Below are 7497 nucleotides of genomic sequence, written 5' to 3'. Positions count from 1 at the left end.
TTAATCATATTATCATAGTTATCAAATTAAACGTTATAAATTGCATTTCCGATTTTTGTAGGTCATCTTTATTGCTAGCCATAAAATTTCTTACTCATTATATTCAAAGTCCATATGTTACCATATCATTACATAATAATGAATGCATATAAACTTGCTTATAATAATTATGAATAGCGACCCGCCCCGGCTTCGCACGGGTTAACAAATTATACATAAACCTTCCTCTTGAATCGCTCTATCTATTGAAAAAAACCGCATCAAAATCCATTGCGTAGTTTTAAAGATCTAAGCATACATACAGACAGATAGATAGATAGCGGGAAGCGACTTTGTTTGTTCTGTTTGCTGTGCGGGGCTCCTATTTCCGCTCTGAGGGACACAAGGTAACTAACGAACCTACCTGAGGAAACAGGTTTTTTTTGTCCGGCTTACTGATTTCCCGCCTTTTCTTATTTTTCATGTAGCTTATTAAGCCATTTCGTCCCGCCAACGGGTTGACGAAGCCCCGCTGCGCGGGGCTCTTACTTCCGCTCTGGGGGCCCAAAGGTAACTAACGAACCTACCCGAGGAAACAAGTCTTTTTTGTTCGGCTTACTGGTTTCCCGCCATTTCTTATTTTTCATGTAGCTTATTAAGCCATTGCGTCCCGCCAACGAGTCGACAGAGCCCCGCTGCGCGGGGCTCCTATTTCCGCTCTGAGGGACAGAAGGTTACTAACGAACCTACCTGAGGAAACAGGTTTTTTTGTTGGGCTTACTGATTTCCCGCCATTTCTTATTTTTCATGTAGCTTATTAAGCCATTTCGTCCCGCCAACGGGTCGACGGAGCCCCGCTGCGTGGGGCTCCTATTTCCGCTCTGGGGGACACAAGGTAACTAACGAACCTACCTGAGGAAACAGGTTTTTTTTGTTCGGCTTACTGATTTCCCGCCATTTCTTATTTTCTTATTTTTCATGTAGCTTATTAAGCCATTTCGTCCCGCCAACGAGTCGATGGAGCATCGCTGCGTGGGGCTCCTACGTATTTCTGCTCTGAGGGACACAAAGGTAATTAACGAACCTACCTGAGGAAACAGGTTTTTTTTTGGGTTTACTGATTTCCCGCCATTTCTTATTTTTCATGTAGCTTTTTCGTCCCTCCAACGAATCGACGGAGCCCCGCTGCACGGGGCTCCTATTTTCGCTCCGAGGGACACAAGGTAACTAACGAACCTACCCGAGAAAATAATTTTTTTTTGTTCTAGTTCGTTTCTATAATGGTCGCTTGATACATAATTTATGAAGGATAAAATGGGGAGTCTTTTATCATTTTATAACGTTTTTCATCATAACTTTAATAAGACGTAATAATAATATTATTATCGACAGTCATAATGAAATTAACTTTCAAATACCTTTAAGTTAAATTTTTCAGAGTAATAATGACATAATTTTATATTATGAAGGATGTTATTGATTTGGTTCCTTAGACGTAATTCACTTTAGTGATTAAAACGATATGATTAACGACCAATTAGTCCGTTAAAACATATGCCTCAAAGTATTTCTGAAGGGGTCCCGTTGTTTCCTATAAAGTTTTAAGTCATAATGTATTGTTTGTCATTTTATCATTAGATATAAAACTGAAACCGTTAAGATTTCAGGATTTTCGTTAGGTTATCCTATAGATAGGTTAGGTTAGGTTAGGTTTGTCTCTTTAATATTTTTTATATTATAAATATTAAACATTATACTCGACAAAAATTATGACTATTGATGTTTATGTCCATCAAATAAATCATATGGATATCATATCATATCATATATGTATATTTTCTGACAATCGAAATTTGAAACAGTAAGTTTATGGGAAACAAAGGGATGACATTAAAAGGATATGATTAACGACCATTAGTACGATGAAATATATGCCTTAAAACATTTCTGAATAATTATTGATACATCTTTGAATGTTATATTCATCAATTTTATAACTTTTGTGATTATAGTGCTTAATATTATAGATCTTTAATATTAGAACTATGAAACGTTATACTTCACAAAAATTATGACTATTGATGATTATGTCCATAAATCATATGGATATCAATTTCTGACTATCGAAATTCGAAGCAATAAATATATGGGAAACAAAGGGATCCCAGAAAAGACATCAACGGGCTCTTAACATGTTCGTGGCGCTCAGTCACACCAGCTGGACACCTAAATTCGTGTTATTATGACCCACGAGTCCCACAACAGTTTAAATTCGTTTATTATTATTTGTTTATTCACATCACTCCATTATTTTAATATAGTATTTTAATTCCTTTTGTTATTATTAGTATAAGTAGTCATTTATATTCAATACTTACGGCGCGATTCGGGAAATGATTTAGAGATTCATTAGATATGAAATAGTAAAGATATGTGACGTTCCATGGCAAAAGCTACCATGGTCCCCGCTGAATATTGGAGCGGTGTTAATAATAGCGTAAACGCCAGCCGCCATAAGGTACCTGTTGCCGTGGAACATCACATATTTTTACTATTTCATATCTAGTGAATCTCTAATTCATTTCCCGATTCGCGCCGTTATCGTTACTATCTACTGTGATTGCTGTATCTTACTGCTGTATGCCTCTCATTATAATAGCAGTAATCAACAAAATATGGACATGTAAGAACTTGAGGTTAATTTCATTTTAAGCACTATAAACTACGTACAAAGTTAGTAGGCAAGATGATAGCACATCTAATGCCGCTTCTAAAAATACTAGTAAGAATGTGTGTTCTCTACAACTTCTGGTATAAATCTGAGCAAAACCTAGTATGGGTTTAGGCTGATATCATTCAGACCTAGATTTGAGGTAGCCTGGTTCTTTCAATGTCAACGTTAGTTTGCAAGATGATAGCATGTCTTATGGCGCTTCTACAAATACTAGTAAGAATGTGTGATCTCTACAACTTCTGGTATAATTATGAAAAAATCTAGTATTGGCTTAGGCTGATATCTTTGGAACCTAGATTTGAGGTAGCCTGGTTCTTTCAATTTCAACGTTAGTTGGCAAGATAATAGCACATCTAATGCCGCTTCTAAGAGTACTAGTAAGAATGTGTGATCTCTACAACTTCTGGTATAAATCTAAGCAAAACCTAGTATGGACTTAGGCAGATATCTTTCAGACCCAGATTTGAGGTAGCCTGGTTCTTTCCATTTAAACGTTAGTTGGCAAGATGATAGAAAATATAATGCCGCTTCTAAAAATACTAGTAAGAATGTGTGATCTCTACAACTTCTGGTATAAATCTGAGCAAAACCTAGTATGGGCTTAGGCAGATATCTTTCAAACCCAGATTTGAGGTAGCCCGGTTCTTTCAATTTCAACGTTATTTAGCAAGATGATAGCACATCTAATGCCGCTTCTAAAACTACTAGTAAGAATGTGTGATCTCTACAACTTCTGGTATAAATCTGAGCAAAACTTAGTATGGGCTTAGGCTGATATCTTTCAGATCTAGATTTGAGGTAGCCCGGTTCTTTCAATTTCAACGTTATTTTGCAAGATGATAGCACATCTAATGCCGCTTCTAAAAATACTTGTAAGAATGTGTGATCTCTACAACTTCTGGTATAAATCTGAGCAAAACCTAGTATGGGCTTAGGCAGATATCTTTCAGACCCAGATTTGAGGTAGCCTGGTTCTTTCAATTTCAACTTTATTTTGCAAGATGATAGCACATCTAATGCCGCTTCTAAAAATACTTGTAAGAATGTGTGAACTCTACAACTTCTGTTATAAAACTGAGCAAAACCTATTATGGGCTTAGGCTGATATCTTTGGAACCTAGATTTGAGGTAGCCTGGTTCTTTCAATTTCAACGTTGGTTGGCAAGATGATATAATGTCTTATGGCGCTTCTAAAAATACTAGTAAGAATGTGTGATCTCTACAACTTCTGGTATAAATCTGAGCAAAACCTAGTATGGGCTTAGGCAGATATCTTTCAGACCCAGATTTGAGGTAGCCCGGTTCTTTCAATTTCAACGTTATTTAACAAAATGATAGCACATCTAATGCCGCTTCTAAAAATACTAGTAAGAATGTGTGATCTCTACAACTTCTGGTATAAAACTGAGCAAAACCTAGTATGGGCTTAGGCAGATATATTTCAGACCCAGATTTGAGGTAGCCTGGTTCTTTCAATTCCAACGTTAGTTGGCAAGATAATAGCACATCTAATGCCGCTTCTAAAAGTACTAGTAAGAATGTGTGATCTCTACAACTTCTGGTATAAATCTGAGCAAAACCTAGTATGGGCTTAGGCAGATATCTTTCAGACCCAGATTTCAGGTAGCCTGGTTCTTTCAATTTCAACGTTAGTTGGCAAGATGATATCATGTCTTATGGCGCTTCAAAAAATACTAGTAAGAATGTGTGATCTCTACAACTTCTGGTATGAATCTGAGCAAAACCTAGTATGGGCTTAGGCAGATATCTTTCAGACCTAGATTTGAGGTAGCCCGGTTCTTTCAATTTCAACGTTAGTTGGCAAGATAATAGCACATCTAATGCCGCTTCTAAAAATACTAGTAAGAATGTGTGATCTCTACAACTTCTGGTATAAAACTGAGCAAAACCTAGTATGGGCTTAGGCTGATATCTTTGGAATCTAGATTTGAGGTAGCCTGGTTCTCTCAATTTCAACGTTAGTTGGCAACAGGATAGCATGTCTTATGCCGCTTCTAAAACACTAGTAAGAATGTGTGATCTCTACAACTTCTGGTATAAATATGAGCAAAATCTAGTATGGGCTTAGGCAGATATCTTTCAGACCCAGATTTGAGGTAGCCCGGTTCTTTCAATTTAGACTATATTTAGCAAGATGATAGCACATCTAATGCCGCTTCTAAAAATACTAGTAAGAATGTGTGATCTCTACAACTTCTGGTATAAATCTGAGCAAAACCTAGTATGGGCTTAGGCAGATATCTTTCAGACCCAGATTTGAGGTAGCCTGGTTCTTTCAATTTCAACGTTAGTTGGCAAGATAATAGCACATCTAATGCCGCTTCTAAAGATACTAGTAATAATGTGTGATCTCTACAACTTCTGGTATAAATCTGAGCAAAACCTAGTATGGGCTTAGGCAGATATCTTTCAGACCCAGATTTGAGGTAGCCTGGTTCTTTCAATTTTCAACGTTATTTTGCAAGATGATAGCACATCTAATGCCGCTTCTAAAAATACTTGTAAGAATGTGTGATCTCTACAACTTCTGGTATAAAACTGAGCAAAACCTAGTATGGGCTTAGGCTGATATCTTTGGAACCTAGATTTGAGGTAGCCTGGTTCTTTCAATTTCAACGTTATTTGGCAAGATGATAGCAAATCTAATGCCGCTTCTAAAAATACTAGTAAGAATGTGTGATCTCTACAACTTCTGGTATAAATCTGAGCAAAACCTAGTATGGGCTTAGGCAGATATCTTTCCGACCCAGATTTGAGGTAGCCTGGTTCTTTCAATTTCAACGTTAAGATAATAGCACATCTAATGCCGCTTCTAAAGATACTAGTAAGAATGTGTGATCTCTACAACTTCTGGTATAAATCTGAGCAAAACCTAGTATGGGCTTAGGCAGATATCTTTCAGACCCAGATTTGAGGTAGCCTGGTTCTTTCAATTTCAACGTTAGTTGGCAAGATGATATCATGTCTTATGGCGCTTCTAAAAATACTAGTAAGAATGTGTGATCTCTACAACTTCTGGTATATATCTGAGCAAAACCTAGTATCGGCTTAGGCAGATATCTTTCAGACCCAGATTTGAGGTAACCTGGTTCTTTCAATTTCAACGTTAGTTGGCAAGGTAATAGCACATCTAATGCCTCTTCTAAAAATACTAGAAAGAATGTGTGATCTCTACAACTTCTGGTATAAATCTGAAAAAACCTAGTATTGTCTTAGGCTGATATCTTTGGAACCTAGATTTGAGGTAGCCCGGTTCTTTCAATTTAAACGTTATTTAGCAAGATGATAGCACATCTAATGCCACTTCTAAAAATACTAGTAAGAATGTGTGATCTCTACAACTTCTGGTATAAAACTGAGCAAAACCTAGTATGGGCTTAGGCAGATATCTTTCAGACCCAGATTTGAGGTAGCCTGGTTCTTTCAATTTCAACGTTAGTTGGCAAGATAATAGCACATCTAATGCCACTTCTAAAAATACTAGTAAGAATGTGTGATCTCTACAACTTCTGGTATAAAACTGAGCAAAACCTAGTATGGGCTTAGGCAGATATCTTTCAGACCCAGATTTGAGGTAGCCTGGTTCTTTCAATTCCAACGTTAGTTGGCAATATAATAGCACATCTAATGCCGCTTCTAAAACTACTAGTAAGAATGTGTGATCTCTACAACTTCTGGTATAAATCTGAGCAAAACCTAGTATGGGCTTAGGCAGATATCTTTCAGACCCAGATTTGAGGTAGCCTGGTTCTTTCAATTTCAACGTTAGTTGGCAAGATAATAGCACATCTAATGCCGCTTCTAAAGATACTAGTAAGAATGTGTGCTCTCTACAACTTCTGGTATAAATCTGAGCAAAACCTAGTATGGGCTTAGGCAGATATCTTTCAGACCCAGATTTGAGGTAGCCCGGTTCTTTCAATTTCAACGTTAGTTGGCAAGATGATATCATGTCTTATGGCGCTTCTAAAAATACTAGTAAGAATGTGTGATCTCTACAACTTCTGGTATAAATCTGAGCAAAACCTAGTATGGGCTTAGGCAGATATCTTTCAGACCCAGATTTGAGGTAGCCCGGTTCTTTCAATTTCAACGTTATTTAGCAAGATGATAGCACATCTAATGCCGCTTCTAAAAATACTAGTAAGAATGTGTGATCTCTACAACTTCTGGTATAAATCTGAGCAAAACCTAGTATGGGCTTAGGCTGATAACTTTCAGACCTAGATTTAAGGTAGCCCAGTTCTTTCAATTTCAACGTTACTTGGCATGATGATAGCATGTTTTATGGTGCTTCTAAAAATACTAGTAAGAATGTGTGATCTCTACAACTTCTGGTATAAATCTGAGCAAAACCTAGTATGGGCTTAGGCTGATATCTTTGGAACCTAGATTTGAGGTAGCCTGGTTCTTTCAATTTCAACGTTAGTTGGCAACAGGATAGCATGTCTTATGCCGCTTCTAAAACACTAGTAAGAATGTGTGATCTCTACAACTTCTGGTATAAATATGAGCAAAATCTAGTATGGGCTTAGGCAGATATCTTTCAGACCCAGATTTGAGGTAGCCCGGTTCTTTCAATTTAGACTATATTTAGCAAGATGATAGCACATCTAATGCCGCTTCTAAAAATACTAGTAAGAATGTGTGATCTCTACAACTTCTGGTATAAATCTGAGCAAAACCTAGTATGGGCTTAGGCACATATCTTTCAGACCTAGATTTGAGGTAGCCTGGTTCTTTCAATTTCAAGGTTAGTTGGC

This window comes from Cydia amplana, chromosome 7 (assembly GCF_948474715.1).
Source record: "Cydia amplana chromosome 7, ilCydAmpl1.1, whole genome shotgun sequence".
NCBI lineage: Eukaryota > Metazoa > Arthropoda > Insecta > Lepidoptera > Tortricidae > Cydia > Cydia amplana.
This window is presented reverse-complemented; position numbering follows the sequence as displayed.